This window comes from Polypterus senegalus, chromosome 13 (genome assembly GCF_016835505.1).
Source record: "Polypterus senegalus isolate Bchr_013 chromosome 13, ASM1683550v1, whole genome shotgun sequence".
Classification (NCBI taxonomy): Eukaryota; Metazoa; Chordata; class Cladistia; order Polypteriformes; family Polypteridae; genus Polypterus; species Polypterus senegalus.
Window position 1 is genome coordinate 94,970,444 of NC_053166.1, and position 25,896 is coordinate 94,996,339.

General features: G+C 41.1%; 1 protein-coding gene across 1 annotated transcript in view; it reads right to left on the bottom strand.

The window, feature by feature from the left end:
• The window catches only part of LOC120542540 (circularly permutated Ras protein 1-like), a 270,320-nt gene that overhangs the window by 223,912 nt on the left and 20,512 nt on the right, over positions 1-25,896 (bottom strand). The window lies entirely within an intron of this gene.

The following is a 25,896-nucleotide window of genomic DNA, read 5'->3' on the forward strand; positions in this document are numbered from 1 at the left end:
CACTATGACATAAGATAGAATGGAACAAATGGACAGCTTGCAGTTAAGACTGTGAGATGCTGTAACTGTGCGCTATTTCCATCTGTTAAGTCAGCATAGAATTTCATCCTCGTTTAAGCATTGTTGCCTTCTTTGAAATTGCATGTTCGCCTAAAGGGGGCCCTGCACATGAAGAAAGAGTATAAAGCCTTGGAACATTACCTTTGAAGCCAACGAACAGATTGGAGATAATGTCATCTGTTCCTGAAAATGCCTTTCACTTCACCAACACCAACAGAGGAATGAGTAGTCACTGCCCATGCATTTAACACCGACACAAGGTCTTGCAAACTTTTTTGAAGGTTTTCATTCTCAGAGGAAAGCTGTAATATTTGTCCACAACCAGGATAACTGTTTTATTTCATTTAAAAAAAAAAAAAGCTTTTAATACTTCAGCCACACAGCATTTCATTCCTGAAATAACTCTGACTTGCATCCATTGTGCCAAAAATGGGCTGTAACAAACAGAAAGCAATTAGCAGGAAATAGATGTATGCATTTTGTAAGATTGGTCAATGTAAGTTTTTTACAAAGTGTGGCAAAGTCACTATTGCCTCTACAAGAGACTTAAGTATGTTTGCTCCAGGAAGAGGTAGGATTCTTAAAGTGTATTTCTGTTTTTCTTGCCAATACAACTTCTAGAGAGTTTTGAAATAATGAGAATACCATGAAAATCTATAAAACTACTCCAGTGCAGCAAATCAGAATCATTGGTACTAGGTATTCATGAAATACTTTCTGAGCTTTTAGATAGCTGTGACATCATAGACATTATCACTTCTTTAATGTACACTGTAACTAAACAGGTGACTAATTAATTCCACTGAAGTTTTTTTTTCTTTTTCTTTTTTTATCTTACAGATTGTAAAGTTTAAATGTGCAAGCCAAAAGAAGGCTCAGGTTGTATCTTTTGCAGGATATCCTTAGGCAACGCTTTAATGACCTAGTAGTGTTCTCACATTGTCATTCCAACACTTCGTATGGAATGAACCCACTGGAATATCTTGAAAAATATCTGGCCAACGTGGGTGGATAAAGACATTTGGGGATTTGCCCAGTTCCAATCAAGACCTTGCATATGTTTGCTTGCAAGTAAATCTGTTCCTTATCAAAGCTAATAAATTACATTTTAAAGAACTGTTGCAAAAAATGGCACAAGGTTATTCAGATTTGAAACTGAGGTATACAGCATACAACAGAAAAATACAAATAATTTTAAAGAAACATAAAAGGCATAACCAACAAAACTGAAAAATAGCAAGATGGGTGCAGAGCACGATGGGCAGTTATAGCCCACATGCAAAGCCACATGTTAAACAGGATTGCCCTCTGACTTGTTCTGAAATATGTGGCATGATCCCTGTGTCCCTGGTAAGTTGCTGATGTGATATTTTTCCTGATTACAAAGCAATGCTGTGAATCCATTGTCAAATTGGTATGAGACCTCCAAAATATCAACCAAAAAGCAGGTCAGACTTCGGCCTGCACTAGGTCAAAAGGGCTCTGGTTTCAAAAGTTCAAAAATATATAAGCAAAGTTCCAAAAAGTTATCAAAATGCCCCACAATGCAGAGGACTGTTGTCAACCCCTGGCTTATAGAGAAATAGGAGACAAACATCCAACCATCCATTATCCAACCCACTATATCCTAACTACAGGGTCACGGGGGTCTGCTGGAGCCAATCCCAGCCAACACAGGGCGCAAGGCAGGAAACACACCCCAGGCAGGGCACGCACACACACACACACACACCAAGCACACACTAGGGACAATTTAGGATTGCCAATGCACCTAACCTGCATGTTATTTGACTGTGGGAGGAAACCGGAGTACCCAGAGGAAACTCACACAGGCACAGGGAGAACATGCAAACTCCACGCAGGGAGGACCCGGGAAGCGAACCCAGGTCTCCTAACTGCGAGTCAGCAGCGCTACCCACTGCGAGGAGACAAACAAATCTTTTTAAAAGGAGGATTTATTTACAAACTCAGAAAACACAGCAAAATGCTCAAAAGAGCAAAAAAGAGGCAAAAGGAGTTACCAAAGAAGAATTCTAGAAGCATAGAAATCCCAATGTAAAATCTTAAATTGTAATCCTAAAACAGAAGCAAAAAAGAGCTGAAAATCCAATGAAAACAGCAATACTTGCACCCAAGAACTCCTCCAAAGCACATTCAAATGAACCACAGGGGCTGAGTACAAAGGCCCAAGGCAATAACTTATTAAGGTAAGTGTGGCCCTGACTCCTGAGGATTGACCAATAAAATACAAGGAAAATGGTAGAACCAGTTTTATTAATATGTGCAAAGGGTTTGTTTCTTCTTGATGAAAGAAAAAAGTATAAAGTACCTACACAGATATATAGGAAAAAACAACATACATTATACTGTAGACATTCATATAAAAAAGAAAATAATTGTTTGCTGACATTTCTAACTAAGAGTTAAAGGGTAGTAAGAAAAAAATAAAAAAGTTAATCTGAAATATCCATCCATCCATCGTCTAACCCGCTGAATCCGAATAGGGTCACGGGGGTCTGCTGGAGCCAATCCCAGCCAACAAGGCAGGAACTAATCCTGGGCAGGGTGCCAACCCACCACAGGACACACACAAACACACCCACTCACCAAGCACACACTAGGGCCAATTTAGAATCACCAATCCACCTAACCTGCATGTCTTTGGATCGTGGGAGGAAACCGGAGCGCCCGGAGGAAACCCACGCAGACACGGGAGAACATGCAAACTCCACGCAGGGAGGACCCGGGAAGCGAACCCGGGTCTCCTAACTGCAAGGCAGCAGCGCTACCACTGCACCACCGTGCCGCCTAATCTGAAATATATACAGGTAAAATTCTGTTACAACGAATATCTTTACAACAAAATTTTCATTACAACTAAGTATTTTTATGGTCCAGACAGTTTCCCCATATGACACGAGTCATATAGAAATCTCATTACTACGAAGTACATTCAGCAGATACTTTCATTACAACGCAGTGCCCAAAAGACCTTGAAATGCCTGAATGAATCATCCACAGAGCAGTTACAGTAGTTCTGTGGTCACAGCTCAGTTGTGCACAACGATCCTCCAAACAGAAACATTGCAATTTTTTTTTCTTTATTCAAACTTTCCTCATACTTTTTTTATGCCTTTTTTTTGTTTCCTGCGGTTTTCAGTGATACCTTTTGCTTACTGGTCATCAACATTTGAAAAACATCCATTGGAATTTAACTCATTGTCTCCCTCCTATAGAAATGGCAGACACAAAAAAACGATAACAGTTCATATTAGAAAAAAAAAACTTTTTGCAGCTCTCAATTGCGGCAAAAAGAAAAAAGACGTTGTCAGTGAATTCGGAATTTAGCCATCAACACTGTCAACTTTCTTGAAAGACCGAGCAAAAAAAAGAAGAAAAATCTTGGGTTGCAAACGTATGTGAACTGCTGCATTTGAAGATGTTGAAAAAGCAATTTTTGTGTGGTTCAGTGATGCTCATTCAAAGAAACATTCCTATTAATGTGGCACTCATTCAAGAAAATGTGAGGATTGTAAACACACAGTGTCCCAAAGTCTGATCTCCTTGTCTATGGAAGACTGTTTATCTGTTGCCGGGGCAACAACAGGCTCAAAGCTATGCTGCGTCTCACCGCCAAAGCAAACAGAAAAGATATCGGTGGGTAATGCAAGGTACATTGTAAATGCAGATAACAGGTTTACTTGGTCACTAATCTGGCCATGAACCTGCCTGACTGCTGTGTCTGTGTATAGCAGAGTGGCAGATCATGCTACAATAAATATGTGTGCCGTTCCTGTTTCAAGCTGAATCAAGCTGGTTTTGCTAAAGCACTGAAACTAAGCCTTGTGTTTTGGGGTGTAAGACAGGAACTTATAGCGCGACCCCGATCTTTTATGATTTGTTTCTGTGTCGCTTCACTGCAGCACTATGAGCATGATGTTGCCCTGACCCAGCAGCAGACAAACAATCTTCCACAGACGCTGCAATTCCGCTTCGGGATGCACTTCAGCATGTCGTACATATTGGGTTGGGGGGAGGGTCTCAAAAGAGTTCAGAAACCACACAATATGAAGAAGAAAAAGATGATTCGGCTCCTGATTGATAACTGTGCCGCCCACAACATGCTTCTAAATTTAGATAATGTTTGCGTTGAATTCCTCCCACCCACTTCCACAGTAGTGCTTCAGCCATTAGATTTGGGCATCATTCGCACCCTGAAAGTGTATTATTGCAACGAAATGCTGAGAAAAATTCTCGGCAGCATAACTTGTAGGCAGGAGGAGATTAAAATTAACGCGAAAGAAGCTATTGAAATGATTGCAAGCACCTGGACGCAAGTTTAAGAAAGCACTATAGTAACAAAGACAGAGTCTCATTACAACTAAATATTTTTAGGTCCCTGGGAGTTTGTTGTAATGGAATTTCACCTGTATATTGCTCATAATCTCATCTAAGCTTCGACACTACATATTAATTATTCTGTGGTTCTTTTAGTATAGATCCAGTAAGTGATTCCAGAACAGAGTTTCGAGACTAAGAGGTGAACTTGGGTGTTAGAAAAAGACAAAGCCTGACTGAGAGTTTTTTAAATAAAAGCATTGAAAGCTGCAATTGAAAGAACATTGCAGTGGAGCAGGACACACTGCGTGCTTTACAGATTAAGAGTAAAAACCTCACAGACCTTAACATTTACTTAGAGAGTCATTGGAAATTGGTCTATGACCTATTTCTAGGCAAAGGAAAAGAAAGTTTGAAAAGCGGCAGCAATTACCTGCAAGTCTAAGTCCACATAATGCAAGACAACATCCTTTAACATTATGATTGCAAAGAGCGAGAGCGTGAGAAACAAACTCATTCACACACAAAAAATGCCAAAAGTCCAAGTTTATTTGTTCATTGAGACCGAAATATCTTTAAGGCTATGTGACATGCCATGGTTCAGAAAATTTGCAACTTTTCTTAAACTTATATCTAACATGCTATATGCTTCACAATTAACTGTGGGAATGCAGAAAAGTAAATTGTGTAGGGGGGGAATTATTCCTCTCCTATACATTGTTGCAGTATTAGGCTACTTTAACCCTTTGTTGTTTGCTTTATTCCAGTTAAATCTGAATTGATAACTTGCACATAACAGGGCAGTTTGTTCAGCAAAATTGATCAAAAAATATAAGCTTCTCATACAATTGTGCATATTCAGTATCTGGCTTTGTTTTTGTTGATTTTAATCAGATAAACAGTACATATAGGCTTCTGCAAACATTAAAGAAATATTATTTCAAATCCCATTAAGTCAATAGTTCTGTTTGACTGCAACACAAACCTAATCTCCATAATACTGTATCTTTTTAACCATAATATTGGTTACTAAATCTAAAAATAAAACTAATACATACACTAACTAGCCACTTTATTAAGTGCACCTTGCTAGCACCGGGTTGGGCCCCTTTTGCCTTCAGAACTGCCGTAATTCTTTGTGGCATATATTCAACAAGGTGCTGGAAACATTCCACAGGGATTTTGGTCCATATTGACATGATAGCATCACACAGTTGTTGCAGATTTGACCCTAACCCATTACGATCTGGTGATCTTAAAGATCATTTGAGTACAGTGAACTCATTGTCATGTTCAAGAGACCAGTTTGAGATGATTTGAGTTTTGTCACATGGTGTGTTATCCTGCTGGACGTAGCCATCAGAAGATGGGTACACTGCAGTCAGAAAGGGATGGACATGGTCAGCAACAATACTAAGGTAGGCTATGACATTTAAGCGATGTTCATTTGGTACTAAGGGGCCCAAAGTGTGGCAAGAAAATATCCCCCACAACATTAGCCCATCACCACCAGCCTGAACCGTTAATACAAGGCAGGATGGATCCATACTTTCATGTTGTTGACACCAAATTCTGACCCTACCATCTGAATGTTGCAGCAGTAATCGAGACTTATCAGACCAGGCAACTTTTTTGCAATCTTCCGTTATCCAATTTTGTTAAGCCTGTGTGATTTGTAGCCTCAGTTGCCTGTTCTTAGCTGACAGGAGTGGCACCCTGTGTGGTTTCCTGCTGCCATAGCTCATCTGCTTCATGGTTCAATGTGTTGTGCATTCAGAGATGCTTATTTGTATACCTCAGTTGTAATGAGTGGTTATTTGAATTACTATTGCCTTTCTCTCAGCTTGAACCAGTCTGGCCATTCTCCTCTGACCTCTGGCATCAACAAGGCATTTTCACCCTGAGAACTGCCACTCACTGGATATTTTCCATTTTTTTACCATTCTCTGTAAACTCTATAGAGATGGTTGTACATGAAAATTCCAGTAGATTGGCAGTTTCTGAAATACTTGGACCAGCCTGTTTGGCACCAACTACCATGCCATGTTCAGAATCACTTAAATCACCTTTCTTCCCTATTCTGATGTTCGCTTTGAACTTCAGCAAGTTGTCCTGACAATGTCTCTATGGCTAAACACATTACGTTGCTGCCATGTGACTTGCTGATTAGATATTTGCATTGCAGTTGAACAGTTGTACCTAATAAAGTGGTCAATGAGTTGTAATGGACGGCAGGGGATCTTGCCCGGCCGGGATGCTCTTTTGAAGAGAAGACCAGGGGAATGGAATATTACCAGCAGTATCTTTCCCGGGACACAAGAGGGCAGCCACCTTGGTTTACATCGGGGCCACGTAACTGGAGCTTAGACGCTCAACCCAGTGGGGGTCCGTGGACACCTCTAGGGGGCGCCTGGACAGCTACAGAGCCTGGGCATTCAGCACTTCCGCCACACCCGGAAGTGCTGCCAGAAGAGGAGCTGAGTTCATATGCAGAACTTCTGCCAGATGTCAATAGGGATACACCTGGTATACTTCCGGGTGGAGTATAAAGGAGGCCACCTGACTCCGCTCGGGGAGTTGGAATCGGGTGGAAGAAGACGGCACTTCCAAGTGAGGAGTGGAAGTGGCTAAAGAAAAGACACAGAGGACAGTGAAGAGATAAGAATTGAGCTTATTTGGTTATGTTAATTGTGTTGTGCAGTTCATAAATAATACATGTGTTTTTGTGGGACATTCAGAGTCCGTGTCTGCCTGTGTCCGGGGTTCAAGTTCACAAAGTGTACAAAAATAAAATAGAAACGTTTTCGGGAAATAAAAACTAAAAATACATTATGAAAACATGAAATAGTTGCAATTAGTTCAGAATCCAGCATCAACAGTCTTAACCAGACAAAGAAAAATTGAGCACATCTCACCAGTTTTAGCATCATTTTCACTGGTTACCCGTGTCCATCAGAATTGTTTTTAAAATATTGCTAATGGCATATAAAGCCTTAAATAATCTGGCTTCTTCCTATATTTTGCGATGTCTGTCCCCCTGCATTCCAAGTCATAACCTTAGACTTCTAATAGTCGCCTGCTCATTATTCCAAGAACTAAGCATAGAAGAAGTGGTGAGGCAGCCTTTGCTTTTATGCACTAAAAATCTGGAATACTTTACCAATTGAGATATGCCAGGCTAATACTGTGGATCATTTTAAAAACTCCTAAAAATTCACTTTTTAATTTGACTGTTTTGTTGATACATTTTATGCTATTTCTAATAAACTTACTATAAATGCAAATAATTATGATATTCTTCAGGGATTTTCAATAATTGCTAATCTCTACTTTTCTCTGCTTTGTTTTCTGTTTTTACCTATGGTGTCATTTTATATCACCATCACCTGATCAAGGCACTGTGCAGCCATCCACGGTACTCAAATGAAGGCATGTGCCCTGGCTGTCCACAAGACCCATTGCACCAAATCCCCTGGGATAAAACCTGGAAACAATGAGGAATATGTGTTAATTTGAATGGCCAGTGGGGGTTGGATGGCCTTTTGGCCTTACAATACCTCCAGAATTTGTTTTTTTTTTCCTGTCCTCCTGGCCATTAGACCATTGGTCTTATCTTTAGAGACCAACAATGATAGTACTGAATATAAGGACACTGCTTTTCTAATAATATATCTATATTATGTAAGCTTGTATTGATTTATTTTTGATACTTATTCATTATTCTTGCTTAATTTGGTTAGTTTTTCTGTTCTCACTATTTCTTTGATATCTTGTAAAACACTTTGAGCTAAATATATACTGTGTATGAAAATGAGCTATAAAATTAATATTGTTGTTGAAGTCTACCTAAAACTAAACTGAATTTATAATCAATATTGAAAGTAATAATAATTAACTAGGTGTGTGTGCTAGTGTGCTCTGTGATAGACTGCCATTTTGACCAGGTTTTGTTTCTGGTCTTAACCCAATCTTGTTCAGTTAGTTTCCAGCTACCACTGATTCTACAAAGAAAAAAGCAGAACAGAAGATGGATACATAATTCTCATGCATTTAATCCAGGTTTAATTGTGTCTCTGGGAAAGACCACTAGATTTCAACCCTTCCGGTGCACATCAGCTAACTTAAGTACTTTCACACTAGCCTTATTGGCTAGATTACTACAAATGTCTTTATAATGGTCTTAATAGATTACTTAATTTAATTTAATTTAATTTGATCTGAGGAAGTCTTCAAAATGGTAAAAAAAACCAGGTAACAGATAACCATGCATACTTGGACAAATATTCACAGACTAGAGGAAACATGATTGTGCTATCAATAATATTCTCACTTCACAGTATTTGACTCTTGGTTTGATTCCAGGTTGAGGTCCCTTCTGTGTGAAATAGGAATGCTCCTTGTGTCAAAGTAGGTTTCTTCTGAATACTCAGGAGTTATTCCAGTCATGTCATTATACTGGAGCATCTTAATCTCTGAATTGCTCTGGTCTGAACAAGTATACCTATTACATTTAAACATGGTGCATACACTAAGCTATGGCTTTCTACAAGCCTTGACCAAGAAAAAAAAGTATGTTAAGAAAATGGATGAATAGATTCCTGTTCTGTAAATGAAAAGAATTTATAGTTTGCTTCAGATTGCTACCCTGAACTGTCTGAGCACGTATTCTAAATGCTAAGAATGCTGCCAATTAATTTCTCTTCACTGCAGCTCTAGTATTTTTTCATTTGGACACCAGTCAGCAATCTACATGCCAAAGAACGGTGGGTATATTTAACGACTGCAACAAAAATGATGAAGCCCTGTAACCAAGGGGATTTGTTGCAACTACACAAAGGCTGGCGGTGGTCGACTGCAAACTGCTGCTCTGTAGTCGTCAATCACACTGCGGGGAAGACAGATAAAGCACTTCTCAAATTGACAAACCACTTTGTACGCTTTAAACACTAATGACATCCTGCCCATATTTCTTCAAAGCAGCCCACTCATATTCTCTTCAACTTATGCTCCTGTGTAAACAAAATATTTGCTAGAGTGCTGTCATTATTATTTTTGACTACAGGCTGCATGTTTCTTTCTGCATACAAAGCAGGACACAATAATGTTTTGCACACATTTGTGAATTTCCTTTCATGTTTCATTTTTCTTAGAAATTTGAACATGCCATAATGCTGTAACAAGTAACTACAGTATGTAAACAGAAAATTTTGAACTAGCTACTAATCTGGGTGAAATCTGATCTTTCAGAATCCCTGTTGCAGATGAAAGGATTCTTAAAATGTGTGTGCACATATTTTAATTGAAATATTAATAGCACAGATTTAAGAGTTGTAGGGACTGTCACTTGCCCACAAAATTATATGTATTTACTTCAGAATGGATTAGAAAGCTCACAGAAGTGGAGTAAGCGCTGTAAAAATGATTTTTTTTGTTTTGAGAATTCAAGAGTGTGGGTCACTTGAATGGAGTGATTGAAGTACAGTAAGATACTACACACCTTTAGGAGTAAAATACTTTCCTGAAATTCTGTAATCCACAGTAGTTGAAAACATCTGTTTAAGTTATCTCATTTAAAGGTATCTGGCTATGCCTCAGCATATGTTCTAGGAGTAATGAAATTGATTAAACACCAAAGAAGAGGAACATTTTTTGCCTCATTGACATTAACCTCAAGCATAACTTGGGCTCAGAATTTTGTGCAATTATAGCAAACCATGAGACAGGCTCAGGGTGATGTGTAATGATTGCTTTACAGTTTTAAGTACCAAATAATCCTTAGGATTGCAATATAGTGGATGAAATAAGATAATACTACAAAAAAATCGTGAACATTTCTATACGTCTTGCCATTGTAAGGTAACCCATCAATATTCATGAGTGGGGCACAGCCTCCAACTTAAAACACAATGGCAAACAAAAAGCCTTAAGGCAGTTTTAAAACAAACTAAAACTGAACTATTGCTCGAATAGAACCATAGTGATGACAATGTGAATTGATCATCAGACATTCACATAGAAAGTGAAACCAATGCATGATACTGCACTGTACGACCAAACCAACATGATATGCCTAGTAATATGGCCACTTGAAGCCTGGTGTGACAGTAGCTGTGTGACAAAATGGCAAAGTTATTGTGACTGAGTGCAAGGATAAGCAAGATATTAGCCCCCTAAACACTATTCACAGTGTACCAACTGTTAATGTTCTTATCAGGGGAAATGTGGAAGTCGCTAAGCCTTGCACTGTGGTAGCCTGTAATAACATAAGGGGCGCATCAGTTGTGCAGATCAGGCACTGGCATTCTACCCTATCAGGAACAAGGAATAGAAAAAAACATTAGAAAACTGCAGAATAAAACAAGTTCTAAAAGATTTTTAATCTGTTTAATTATTTAGGAACCTTCAAATAACATTAAAATAGAAGTGTGTTAAAAGATACTATTATTCTCCAGCCTTGTCGTGCTGATGTCATCTGATTTTTCATCTGGTGTTTCTGTAGCAAAATTGACCTGGGAATGGTTTTAAGTGCAAACTCAACTTTGAAACAGAAGGAGAGATATTATGAGAGATGGGCAATAGATGCACCAACCCAACAGAGAGAAACTGTTATAACATTAATTTTCTTAATTTTCTCAGTCTTCTCTGAAGCTAGAAAAACCATATTGGTGTAATTTTGGGTGTTTTCACACCCAGGGAATCTAAGCAGTTTATTATTTTTTATTGTCTGGATTAGAGCCTCTGTTTAGAACTCTAATTCTATTTCATACTTTTTTCATGCCCATTTTGTTTTGTCCATAGGCTTTGCGTCAGTCTGTTCCATGACATAGTATCTGAGGATGTATCAGGAGGAACAGAAATGTTGTTAAAGACACTCTGGTATAAAGTTCTCCTGCTATTCACTCTGTTGTTTTTAGACGGACTGCTCTTTTTGCAGACAGAACAAAAACAAATTCAAGCCTGAAAAAAACTTATTGGGACAGATAATTTCTTGTTTGTATTATTCTTTTAGTACTTTGTCTTCCCCTAACCCTATCCTAAACCATGTATTACGTGAACAAGTACACAATTCTTGATGAAGCACTGTTTAGCATTATTCCAGGTGTAGATTTATTCCAGGAGTAGCTTCTGTATATTGAGCTAGTAGCAGAAGTGCATATGCATGACATCTTAAAGAAGCTCCCTCTACACTTTCACATTTCTGCCACTTGAGCCTTTGCCCCAACCTACCTCCAAGGTCAAGCATCCAGACAGTCTTAGCTTATAGTTACTGTGGTGCAATCACCTGAATCAATTTTGACATCAAAAACAACCTCTGAGAGTTCTGGAGTTGTCTTTTCATAGTTCTCTCTAGTGGAATCCAGGTTTCCTTGCACTCTTGTGGCCCATTTCGTACTGAGGGCCCATTCACACCTAAGTGTTTTTGTGTTGTTTTAGGGCTAGATCAGAACACTCCTAAACCACATGAAAAGTTACTTGCCAATATTTTCATTGACACCATTCACATCTATGCATTTTATTACTGAGCACTTTAGAAAACTCTTTCTTGCATGTAGCAGGTTTCAACCAAACACTTGTTCCATTAAAATCAATGGTAACATTCACAAAAGAAAAGGAAAAGAGGAAATATCTGCTGTCACTTGATACTTCAGGGAATCCATCAGTTCCTGCAGCAAGTGGAGATTTTAACGTTTACATGTCCTGAGTTGCACTACTTTGTATTGACATAGAGAGCAACACCCCCTCCTTTTTCCTTCCCGCAGGTATTTGCGTCTCTGTCCACTCTAACTGTGCTAAAACCCGGGTAGATCCACGTTAGCATCTGGGATGGTAGTTGTTTGCCACATTTCATTAAAACACAGCAAGCTGCATTCTCTGTAGGTTCTGACATTTTTCACCAGCACAGCCAGTTCGTCGATCTTATTTTGTAGTTCAGATGTGGACCATTATGTTCAAATGTGTAAATACTGTTTCTATACTACTGGATAATACTGCAAGCCAAGTTGTACTTGTTTTATTTTTTCTCAATACTGTGTAATGTACCTGGTTACTGTGTAATAGTGTGATGATGCCGGTCCCCTACAGACTCACTCTTCCCACATGGGAGTCTGTTGAACCAACTCCGTTGATAGTTATGACCGAGATGAGCTGAGAAATCTCACTGAAGTCAGGGGATGGTGGAACATGCTCAAGTGCTTTTGTTAAAAACAGTCAAAAGTAAAATCAAAAGTGTCCATTGTGCTGTGTTCAGAAAAATACAGTACCCAAATAAATAGCAAAACCATAAAACCAGTGAAACGTGGGGATAAAATCCATAATAAATAAATCTGTTAAAATAGAGGTTAAAATGCAGTCTCTCTCCTCACCCGATCGCAGCACACCACCTTCTGTCTCCAAGGGCTCACCCTTTACGGGCTTTGCTGGCAGAGCCTTTGCAGCACGAACTGCTATCCGCCAACTCCTGTCTTGGCTGCCGCCACACTGCACAGCCAGACCGTCCGAGATCGGCACACCTCCTGTCTTCCTTCGCACTCACTCAGACTCTCCTCAGATCCATTGGGAGGTCTTACATTTTGCTCGCCCCACTCTACACACTTAGTCAGTGGGGTGAACCAGCCCCTAGATTGCCCCAGCCTGAGCTCCCTCACGGAGCCCCAGCTCATGCTGCTTTCACCTTCCTTCTTCTTTAACCTCCTTGTGTTCTATTTTTTATTTTTTGCTTCTCCCTATCCTGCCAGCCCATAAATATACATCTCCGTGGGCGCAGCACCTTATTTACATGCCGCAGTAAACCGATGAAGTAATAGAGAACGATCGGGTGCAACTCGCCCCAATCACCTCATCAACTCCCCGCGGTCGTGCAATCGCATTTTGAAGTAATAGTATTATTACTGGAAGTTGCACTATTATTTATTTCATTGTTATTATTTATTAGTTTAAATATTATGCAGTTTAATGACGGTAAAGTTGTTTAAATAGTCACTTGGTGTCAGTGGACAGAGATTGTTAACATTAACAGAAAGTGTAGTTTGTTTACAAAAATATTTCCTATTTATTCCTTTTCTAAGATATCCATCCATCCATCTATTTTCCAACCCGCTGAATCCGAACATAGGGTCACGGGGGTCTGCTGGAGCCAATCCCAGCCAACACAGGGCACAAGGCAGGAACCAATCCCGGGCAGGGTGACAACCAACCGCAGGACACACACAAACACACCAAGCACACACTAGGGCCAATTTAGAATCGCCAATCCACCTAACCTACAGATCTTTGGACTGTGGGAGGAAACCGGAGCGCCTGGAGGATACCCACACAGACTCGGGGAGAACATGCAAACTCCACGCAGGGACGACCCAGGAAGCGAACCTGGGTCTCCTAACTGCAAGGCAGCAGCGCTACCACTGTTCTAAATGTTCATTGCAATACAACTTTTGACAAGCACTTCTGGATATTTTACTAAGTCTAAATGCCTCTTTGGACGGTTGACAATATGTTTTCAAAATTTTAGTTTAAGTTGTTTGCAAAATTTGTTCAATAAAAAGGTTCTATATTTTGACTGCAACTGTCATGCAATGTGATTCCTTCTCTTTATTAGTGCCTCATTAGTGCCTCCCTCCTTGAAAGCTATCACTTTATGGGGCCATGCAAACCTGTATTAATACTTGTGTGCACATTAAAATGTTTTTCTGTACAATGTACAATGCACATGACAGTGGAATAGGTTATTCTTAGCCAGTCTACTGCAGTAATTGCAGTGGAAAATGTGGTTAACTCATGCATGGAAAAAAAATACCGTTGAATACCGTAAAACCAGTACAATTTTGAAAAATACCGTGATATAGAATTTTGGTCATACCGCCCAGCACTAGTTTATCTATATATTTTCTGTGGAAAAAGTGTCTTCTACGGCTGTGCTTTTCATCTGGGGAGCCGTGGCCCACTATGGGAACCCAATAAACCTTCAGGAGGTCAACAAAATAACTGAAAAAATATTTAAATCACTAAGTATACAGCTACTGTAGCTGTTTCAATTTTATATTTCAATAGTGGACTGCTTTATCAGTATTAACAACTTGTTACATGCAGCAAGTAGTGACTTTCAGTTTTCTCAAAGACCCTCTTTAAAGTGAGTTTTATACAGTAGCACTCCGCACACACAGCGGACACAGCACAGCGCTGTGACTGGGCTTGGCTTGTGGCTTGCTGGCCATACAAATAAAGGAGCCAGCTGGAGCTATATTTTGGGTGTGCAAACATCAGCATTAACCATTCAAGAGAATGGAAGAATGAAGGGAGGAAATCTATCAGAAAAAAATAAAGCAAGATCAGGTAAGGCAGGCAAGTGAATTTTGGAATGGAAGGAAAAAGGGACTTAAAATCAAAAGATGGTCATGACCATGGACATTTAATAAAGGCTGAGCATGGGTGTTGCCTCACCAGAAATTGAAAGGCAGAGAGAGAGATAGGAATAAGTGTTATGCCTTAATCCAAGCAAAACCAGGAGCAGCGGCTTGCTTTAGTGAGCTAAAACACAAGGCTACTTTGTTACGGCATCCCCCTATATATAGTGCAGTGTTCTCCCTAGCATCTTTTAGCCAGGCCCAGCTAATTTAGTTGAGCGCCCGGCTTTCATCTCACAAGGAACAAGCGGGCAGAGTATTCGTAGGTGAGCTTTTAAGAGGGGGGTGTACATGGTAATAGCGAAGGCGGAGCAGCTTAGTTACAGTAGCAAGGAGCATGGAGAGGTGGGCGGGCGAGAGGAGGCTATATATGCTAATAGCGGGAGCGGAGTGACACTTCACAAGCAAAGAGGATGTGGAGGTGGGCGGGCGAGAGGAGGACTGATAAAATAAAAAAGTCTAGTGGAACCAGCCTATCAGATATCAGAAAAAGGGCGTCAGTGCTGCTAAGTTTATGTCGAGAATAAAGTCTACATTTTCATTTTATTCTCGCCGTTTATCTCAAGATTAAAGTCGACATTTTGACTTTATTCTCGTAGTTTGTCATTAAAGTAAAACATCGTACACTAAACTTCATCTTAAAATGAATCTTTAATTTACTAGATTTTTTTCAAACCCCGTCATAAATTATTTAGCGCATGAAATGCTTTGTGTTATCCTGTGGTGATTGGTTATGTGAAGAAAGAAAAAGGAAGGATAGGAATTGAGGTTTTGGTACATCAGATAGAGACAGCATGCATGCAATAAAGAAAGCCCGCTCAGAAGAACATCCATTGAATTCTGTGTTCGTGTCTCCGATCACCAGATCACAAACCCGACATTTACACAATATTTCAGTTAAACCTTTGCGATACCCATTCAAACATCCAGTTTTTTGGAGCCTCATCACATCTGCCTTAAAGTTCTTTACACTGAACGTACACCTGAGGACCCCTTACTGCGAGGGAGCAGCACTACTGCCACACTACCGTGCATGTTTAATACACACTTTAATGCATTTCATCATGAAAATGACATCAAGTATTTATCTTAGCATTTGTAAATGTTCAGAGAGCAGGAATATCATTAAGTGAATGCATTCTGTGCGGCAATCCCTGCCGGTGCCTCCTCAGTGCATGAGGAAGTCCGTTTAAGAAGCGCATAGTGGTTAACAACTCAGTCGGGGAACACTTAAACACAAAGCATTTAATGTACTACATTACCTTATGACGGGGTTTGAGAAAATCAAGTAAATTAAACATTGATTTTAGGATAAAGATTAGTTTACGACATTCTACTTTAATGACAAAGTAAACTATGAGAATAAAGTGGAAATGCCGACTTTAATCTCGACATAAACGGTGAGAATAAAGTGGAAATGTCAAGAATAAAGTCAACATGTCGACTTTATTCTCGACATATAGTTTTTTTTTCCTTAGTTTTGTTAAAGTGACCCATCTGCCATTTTTTGTTCATATCTTGCACTGCCATAGTGTAAGTGTGCATACAACAGGCTCTCACTTTCTAACTCAAAAGTCTTACTCATAGGTATTTTTCATTTTTTCCAAACGTTTTACAAACATTAGCAAAAAAAGTGTTCAGAAATCAACACTGTTCAGTTATTTCAGAAAAGGGACGCCACAAACTAATGAAGGTGCAGCGTCAACTCCTCATGTGGCAATTTCAGACAAAGACATTGCAGAGGCTAGTCCATCAGGGGAAATCTCTTCAGCACACACTCTGCCAATTGATACATCTAAGCACCGCTTATCCAGCATAAACAAACAATGGTTTAAAGATTTTGATTAGCTAATGGTCAAAGAAAATGGTATGTGGTGCATGAAATATTCAAACAAACACCCCCCAAGGAGGGAGTTACCTTGGGTAAACGTGCCATGCACAAGAATTCGAAAAGAAAGCTTGCTGGACCATGAAAAAAGTAAAAAGCACATTGAGTCTTCTGCTGACCTTTTAGGAAAGTGTGTACTAGAGCAAATTGGAAATCGGTCAAATTGAAAGATCTGTATCTGTGTTAAATAACTTACAGAGAGATGACTTTGTGGGAGCTTTAAAATCCATGTATTGGTTGGCAAAAATGAGTTACCACATACAACGTTGTTTGAAAAACTGTTGGAACACTGTAAAGAAATGGGCTGTTCCTTTTTGCAACATCTCAATGTTGGTAAAAATGCATATTACACCTCTGAAAGAATAATGCAAGAGCTGCTGGATGTCTTAGCATCAGAACTAAAATCTAACATACTGAAAAATATACACACTGAAAATTTTTTCAGTATTCTGTGTGATGAAACCACAGACATCTCCGTTGTAAAACAATTAATTATTTATATTAAATACGTTTGCCAGGTCACTAAAGAGGTGTGGCGGAAGTGCTGAGGTAACAGGTCCCCAAGGCATTGGGGCGCCTCCTGGCGGTGACCACGGGCCCCTACAGGGTGGAGCTTCCATGCCCTCAACCCGTGGCCCCCAAAACAACCAGGAAGGAGGCCCCCACGTGATCCAGGGTGGGCACAGACCCACATCTGGTCCCTCACGGCGTCCCGGCCGAGTCGTTGACCCTGGCATCCCTGACATCTGGTTGAACTAGGGTCAGATGGAGCGGTTGTTATGATTGGGAAACAGAAAGGTGTGGCAAAACTGCTTAAAGATAAAACATCTGGACTCTTGGTCAACTGCCACTGTGTAAACCACTGATTGGCCCTTGCAACTGCCCAAGCAGCAGCTGCTGTACCTTATTTAACAAAACTGAATGACATCTTAAGGCAGCTGTTCTATTTCTTCCAAAATTCTTCAGTTAGGATGGCTGGTATAACGCAAATTCAAAATATTCTGAACATTCCCCAGATTAAGCTGAAAATGGCCAGTGACACTAGATGGCTGTCTCATGACTTTGCAGTACAGTCACTACGACAGTATATGATGAGCGTCATAGCTGCGCTGGAAAGAGAGGCCACTGAACAAAATGACATTACAGCTGATGGATTAAGCAGATGTATTAAAACATACAATTTAGTTTCCTCTCTGATAATGCTTTCAGACATATTACCTTTGTTGTCCAATTTATCTAAGGCTTGGCAAAGGCAAGATGTTAATCTTACTGAAATTGAGCCAATTTTGCTCGCCATAAAATTGTCCATCATGGAGTTGAAAGACACTCCTGGAAGATATTTTCAAAGCCTTTATCATTGTCTGGCAGAAGAATGGTCAGATCTCCACATTGTTTATACACGGAGTGATGTAATGTCATTTAAAACTGCAATATATGATAAATACCTAGAGACAGTTGTTAAGCACCTAGAAGCAAGATTCCCTGACATGCCAATTATTTCTAGCTTTTCAAAAGTTTTCAATGCAGAAACGCACGATTCAAGTGAGTCTGCTGAAATTCTTTTCGATCATTACTCCAAAAATGGTAGCCCTCCAATTTTTAAACATGAAAGTAGCAGGCAAGAATGGACAGTTGTATCAAAAATGATCAGAAGTCAATCATAGAAAGACTTCAGTCCAAAACAGATTTTTCTAAAAATGGCAACGACATCAGAGCTCAAAGAGTCGTTTCCAAATTTAGCCAGACTAGCTCATATTGGGCTAGTGATCCCAGTGAATACAGCTGAATGTGAAAGAGGGTTTTCTGCCCTTAAAAGGATCAAGACATGTTTAAGAAATCGCATGAATCAAAGCACGCTAAATAATCTCGTGCTGATCTCCTTGGAGGGCCCAGATCCTGGGGACTTAGATTATGGGAAAGATGCAGACAACTGGGCCTCTAAGAAGAAAAGAAGAATAAGTATTTAATTGAAGACACCTTCTGTATATGCAAGTTGGCTTTGAAGAATGTTTTAAAAATTTTCTTCATTAGGTTTCCCATACTTTTTTTAATTGTTTTCACTTTTCTTTCCCGACAGCGACAATACTTGTGCCTCTTGGTTTATGTCATAAAAATTGTTATTTAAATTTTTTGTTGGGTTGCAGAATCCTGAATTGGATACTTCTTAAATTTAATAAAAATATTCTGGCACATGTGTCAAACATTAAAAAGGAAGTCATATTGAGCACTGGAAAAATAATCTATACTAATAAAAGGCAAAGCCCTCACTGACTGACTGACTCACTCACTCACTCACTGACTCATCACTAATTCTCCAAGTTCCCGTGTGGGTAGAAGGCTGAAATTTGGCAGGCTCATTCCTTACAGCTTACTTACAAAAGTTGGGCAGGTTTCATTTCGAAATTCTACGCGTAATGGTCATAACTAGAAGCTATTTTTCTCCATATAATGTAATGGAGTTGAGCTGGATGGCCATGGGGGCGGAGTTTTGTGTGACATCATCACGCCTCCCACGTAATCACGTGAACTGACTATCAACGCAGTACATAGAAAACCAGGAAGAGCTCCAAAAAGCGCTGAAGAAAACATGCATTAAATTGAGAAGGCAGCGAAACAATAAGAAGCGAGCGACTGACATTTACAACCATATTCATGAGTGCTGCGTATTCCTCGCGTCCCCTTTATACCCTCTGATCTCCCATTTCAATTCAGATGCCTCCAATTTTCAGTAAGGCTCTGCTGCGCGATGACAAGTAATAAGTCTCAGGGACAGAACCTACAAAACGATGCCATTGATTTCAGGCAAGATTGCTTTTCTCCTGGACAACTATACTTGCATTCTCAAAAGTGACCTCGCGCAGCTTCGTCATATTACAACCGGAGTGCAGCCAGAAACTTACTTAACATTAAATTAAGCCGTGGACATCGCAACATCACACAAGAGAGCAGCTCACGTGTACTTACTGAACGCAGTACGGGTGATCACTTCCATGCATCAAACCTGTTCAAAAAACGCATTACACAATTGACAAGGTGATGGCTTTATATGGCGTTCGTTTATAAAACAGTGGAGAGGCTGTGTGAAGGCAACTACACAAAAAAAAACAGCAGAGCGCCACACTCTGAATGTATTCCTGGCATCACCGTTATACCCCCTGATCTCCCATTTCAATTGAAATGCCTCAAATTTTGTGCCTCCTCCAGACCGTCGGGGCGTCCAAGAGAAGAAGGAGGAACCGAAGGGTGAGTGGCGGTTCCTCCGATAGGAAGGGCGCGCGCTGCTGGGTCGCGTCCGCGAAGGGCCGTCCTCTGTGCGGGCAGAGGAGATCCCTGGGCGGCTGGGCGAGCCGCCTGCGAGCGGTGCCGCGGACAACAAGCGGACGGGCATGGAACCTGCGACGGAGTACTTCAGCAGGCAAGTCAGGGGCTGTCGGAAGGGGGCAGGAGCACTGCGGGTACTGAGACCGGCAGGGCACTCGGGGTGAGTGTCCTGGCAGTGCTTCTGGCCCTCTTTTTCCTTTTTCCACAGGCCCGAAGCCCGGCGGCGCTGGGGCGGCGTCGTCAGGGACCTGCCCTCCTGAAACGGGCCGCTCTACGGGAGAGCTCCACGCCGGGAGGCCAATAGTGTCCCAACTGCGGGGAACAGCGGGGGCGAGAGCGGCGCAGACCAAGGGGCACGTTTGCGCGGAGGGTGCCGAGCGGATGTCCCAGGGTGCCGTGTTGGACCCTGGGGGCATAGTAGGACCCTCACCGGGGACGTGCTGCCCTTTCAGGTTGTGCCGTTCGGACCCACATGTCCTCACTAGCGGTGGGGCACTGTGGTCCCCGGCCGGGGCTGGAGCCCGGAGGCTTGTGCCTCCTCCAGACCGCGAGGGGGCGTCCGTCCTGGTTCTGTGGGGAGCCACGGGTCGAGGGCTTGGAAGCCCAGCCCTGTAGGGACCCGTGGCCACCGCCAGGCGGCGCCCCAGTGCCTGTTTATCCCAGGAGCCCGGCATTTCCGCCACACCAGGAAGTGCCGGGGGGAAGACGACCGGGGAGACACAGATGGCTTCTGGGTGCACGGCCGGCACTTCCGCCACACAGGGGTGTGGCCACCATTAAGTGCCGGGAAGCAGCTGAAGCCCATCCGGCTCCCCATAAAAGGGGCCGCCTCCCTCCAGTCAACAGTGGAAGTCGTGAGGCAGAAGGACTGAGGGCCCTGGACTTGGGGAAATCAGTGAAAGAGGCACTGGGGTGTGTGAGTGCACGAGACTTTTATATTATTGTACATAGTGTAAATAAAAGTGTGTTGGGTGCGAAAATGTTGTCCGTCTGTCTGTGCCGGGGCCAGCGTTCACAATATATATATATATATATATATATATATATATATATATATATATATATATATATATATATATATATATATATACTGCTCACAAAAATTAAAGGAACACTTTAAAGAAACACATTAGATACATCAGATCTCAATATGAAGTTGGATATCTATACAAATAACGACAGGGCAATGTCTTAGGAACAAAAGGATGCCAAGTCTTTTAATGGAAATAAAAGTTTTCTGCCTACAGAGGGCTCAATTGTGTAGACACCCTAAAATCAGAGTGAAATGAAGATGTGGCAGGCTAGTCCATTTTTCAAAAACTTAATTTCTGCTACTCAAAATGCTTTTCAGTATCTTGTGTGGCCCCACGAGCTTGTATGCATGCTTGACAACGTCGGGCATGCTCCTAATGAGACGACGGATGGTGTCTTGTGGCATTTCCTCCCAGATCTGTATGAGGGCATCCCTGAGCTGTTGTACAGTCTGAGGAGCAACCTGGCGCCTAATGGACCGAAACATAATGTCCCACAGATGTTCTATTGGGTTTAAGTCAGGGGATCGTGAAGGCCATTCAATTGTTTCAATTCCTTCATCCTCCAGGTACTGCCTGCATACTCTTGCCACATGAGGCCGGGCATTGTCGTGCATTAGGAGGAAACCAGGACCTACTGCACCAGCGTAGGGTCTGACAATGGGTTCAAGGATTTCATCTCGATACCTTATGGCAGTCAGAGCACCATTTCCTACGCAGTAGATGTCTGTGCGTCCCTCCATGGATATGCCTCCCCAGACCATCACTGACCCACCACCAAACCTGTCATGTTGAACGCGTTGCAGGCAGCATATCGTTCTCCTTGTCTTCTCCAGACTCTTTCACGTCTATCACAGCTGCTCAGGGTGAACCTGCTCTCATCTGTAAAAAGTACAGGGCGCCAGTGGCGGACTTGCCAATTCTGGTGTTCTTGAGCAAATGCCAGTCGAGCTCCACGGTGCTGGGCAGTGAGCACAGGGCCCACTACAGGACGTCGGGCCCTCAGGCCATCTTCATGAAGTCTGTTCCTGATTGTTTGGGTAGAGACATTCACACCAGTGGCCCTCTGGAGGTCATTCTGTAGGGCACGAGCAGTGCTCAGCCTGTTCCGCCTTGCACAAAGGAGCAGGTATCGGTCCTGCTGATGGGTTGAGGACCTTCTACGGCCCTGTCCAGCTCTCCGAGAATAACAGCCAGTCTCCTGAAATCTCCTCCATGTTCTGGAGATTGTGCTGGGAGACACATTAAACCTTCTTGCTGCAGCACGTGTGGATGTGCCATCCTGGAGAAGTTGGACAACCTGTGCAACTTCTGTAGGGTTAAGGAATCGCCTCATACTGCCAGTAGAGATAATTACTCAAGCCAAAACTAGCACGAGTGGAAAACCAGCCAAAAAAGATCAAGAGGGAGAAACTTGAAATGACCTCCACATGTAAAACCAGTCCTGTTTTGAGGGTTTTCTAATTGTTGCCACTTTAGTGCACCTGTCGTTAAGTCCATGAACACCAATACAGCTGAAAGTGATTAACAATGACCTCAGCTGCTTAACCAACCAGAAAATTATCAGACAGGTTTAATTGATTTCATGCCAGGCCCAATAAAAAGTGTTTCTTTAATTTTTGTGAGCAGTGTATATATATATATATATACACCCCGATCTACATACTGTCAAATAAATGCACTAAGTGCACGTAAGATTAGGAGTCATCCGTTTTAACAAGCAGCGTATTGCACTGATACGAAATAGCCTGCCCATTTAATTATTTAGGAATGGATAGATAAATTAGGATTTTGTACAAATAATGTTTTTAATTTTTCTTCCTCAATGGATTCTGGCACCCCCAGCAACAGCTGCTCGCAAAGGAATATATATATAGATATAGAGATATATATATAGATATAGATATACAGTATATATAGATATAGATATAGATATACATATATATTGTGGAGGATGGCGGCTGTTTATCCCGGCCCTGTTTATCCCGGCCAATACCCTCAAGCCACCAGGTGGAGCCCTCCTTGCAGCATGGAGGTTCCCAGAAGACCAGCAGGGCATCACGGACAATGGAGTTTTTATGCACCGCCCTGCTGGATGCCATGGGGGCCACGAGAGGGAGCTGCAGGGAGGACCGAAGAGTTCTTTGTGCCCTATGACCCGGAAATTCGTCATAGGAAGAGCGATGGGCTTCCGGGTTGAAAAGAAAAGGACTATTTACCATGACCCGGAACGAATAAGGACTTGTGGACTGTTGGGCAGGAAGACCTCTGGGTCAGGGAGTATAAAAGGACTGTGGGGAGCTCCCAGACGGCGAGCTGAGTTGGGAGGCAGGGTGGCTAAGCGTCTGGGAGTGGAGGATTGGTTTATTGATTATTGTTTTTGAGTATTGTGGAGAGGAGCGTGCTTTGTGCACATAATTATTATAATAAATAATTATTTGGACTTTTATCTGGTGTCTGACATGTGGTCCGAGGGTACAAGGGTGCGAGAAAACCCTAATTCTACCACAATATATATATATGCCAGCAACACTCATGACTGATAAAACAATTACATTGTCAATCATGTTACGTTATTATTAAAATGTTTCCTTTTCTTTTTCATTACTTCTTTAACACACTACTTCTCTGCTGCAAATCATGGGTATTTTGCTATATATGTATATGTATATATGTATATGTATATATGTATATGTGGATATATATATGTATACGTATATATATGCATATATGTATATGTATATATATATGTGTGTGTGTTTGTGTGTGTGTATGTGTGTGTGTCTGTGTTTGTGTCTATATATATGACAGCAACACTCATATCAGTGACAAAACAATTACATTAACAATCATCTTACGTTATTTTTTAAATGTTTCCTTTTCTTTTTCATAACTTCTTTAACACACTACTTCTCCGCTGCGAAGCGCGGGTATTTGGCTAGTTAATAATAATTAACTAATAAAAATAGTGCACATTTAATTTTCCCCACAGCCAAATTTTCCCGTCCCGCCCCACCTGGCTACTTTTTCATGCCACCTGGGAGAACACTGTAGTGCCTGTACATAGTTCACAACTTTATTGCTTTCAACCTGTTTTCCTGTACCATTCATATTATTCTCTCATTTTGAATCTCACGCACTAATAAACAGCTCTTTTCTTTGTTGACTGTTGTCACACATGTGCACCTAAAGTGTTTGAATAAAAGTAATTCCACGCCTGACCAGGGTGTGGCGAAGTGCACTAATTCTCTCTCTCAATTCCTTCCAGATCATTCTTGGGAAGTCCCGCCAGGTTCCGGAACAACCAATGACGTCACTGCCAGTTCCGGCCCTGATGACATTACTTCCTCTACTTGCATTTAAAGGCCACCATTTTAATGCAGCAAGTCAGTTCTGTTTTGGACTCAGTCGTGTGAACATGTCTGTTCTTTTTGATCGATTTTGCAGCCAGGAAATATTATACGGGTGTTTGCCCCAAACCTTTCTAATGTCTCTTTGTCATTCTTGTGACACTGTATTTGCTGAGTTGCATGCATTCCTTTTCCCAGTACACACAGAGGTTATTACAAAATTTAAATTGTACCCAAATATAGTTAAGGTGAATTACATTAACACACCAGCATCTCCAATCCAGATAAAGATCAGATGGACTTCCCACATGTGCACAGTAATTCTGCATTTAGTGGTCACTCGCATTTATTTGCACAATATGGAGCATCAAAGCTACAAACCTGTAATTATAATGGAAACACAGTCTGCTCGTAATTAGTCATTAAAAAAAGGTGAGAATGTGACTCTGCTATAAAAAAACTTTATAATTTTAGTATGATGGGAAAAATATGACATACTCACACGTAGCTGAAGCCGTTCTGCTCAGTAAGCTGTACGTGTCTTAGTGCTAGGCACTCTTCTGACTATCAGCACAGCCCTACACAATTTTTTTCCTTTTTCTGCAGACTTGACTGTTTTATACTCGGGTGCTGTATCCGCAAAATAACAAAGTAGCTTTTATAATTAAGTTATAAAACAAATGCCTGTGGTGGCTAATTCTGCATTTTAAAAGTTATTTTTGATGTTTTAATTTCAGAAATACATTACTGTACACCCAATTTAAAAAGTAATACATAAACCATGTGAGCAGCTTTTGTTGTTATCAAAAACATCAGGAGGGGCAAATTTTGTATTTTGGAAATTACTGGTGATTTATCCCTACAAAATACCTATGTGTCTGTGTTATGAGTAAGAAATCCACACAATAATTAAAAATACTTTTGTTTAATTAAAAAACCAACATGCCTTTTGAACCTGCCACCATTGATAATGTAACCAAGATGAGCCAGGCAAATGAGGACACATAAAGTTAATAAGGGATTGGTACAAAAAGGTCACAAGTGCTTTTATTAAAATACAGCAAAACAAAAACAAATTGTCCAAAACATAGTGTAGTGCTTGTCTTCCTAAGCTTCTATAAATAAATAACCCATAAAACACGGTGTTCATTAGTAGAGGTTAAAAATCCAATAAATAGATAATAATAAATAGCCTCTAAAAATAAAGTTAAAAAAACAGGCAGGAATCTGTCCTTAAAAATTCAATCCTGGATGCATCTCTTTAAAGTGTGTTATCCAAAAGGCGCAGACAACCTTCTGATCCGCTCGTGTCCCCACCAACCATCACATGTTATTCCAAGGGGAGCCACTTAGCCTCTACTCTTTCAGACTCTTACTGGCATTTCTGACCTTGCAGGGGAGTACTCTAGTGTATCTGCAGTGGCTCATGCTCCCTGGATGCTCAGCAGGTGCAACCTTCAGCCCCCTCTTGAGCATCAGGAACACGCTCCATCCCCGAGGCTCTAATA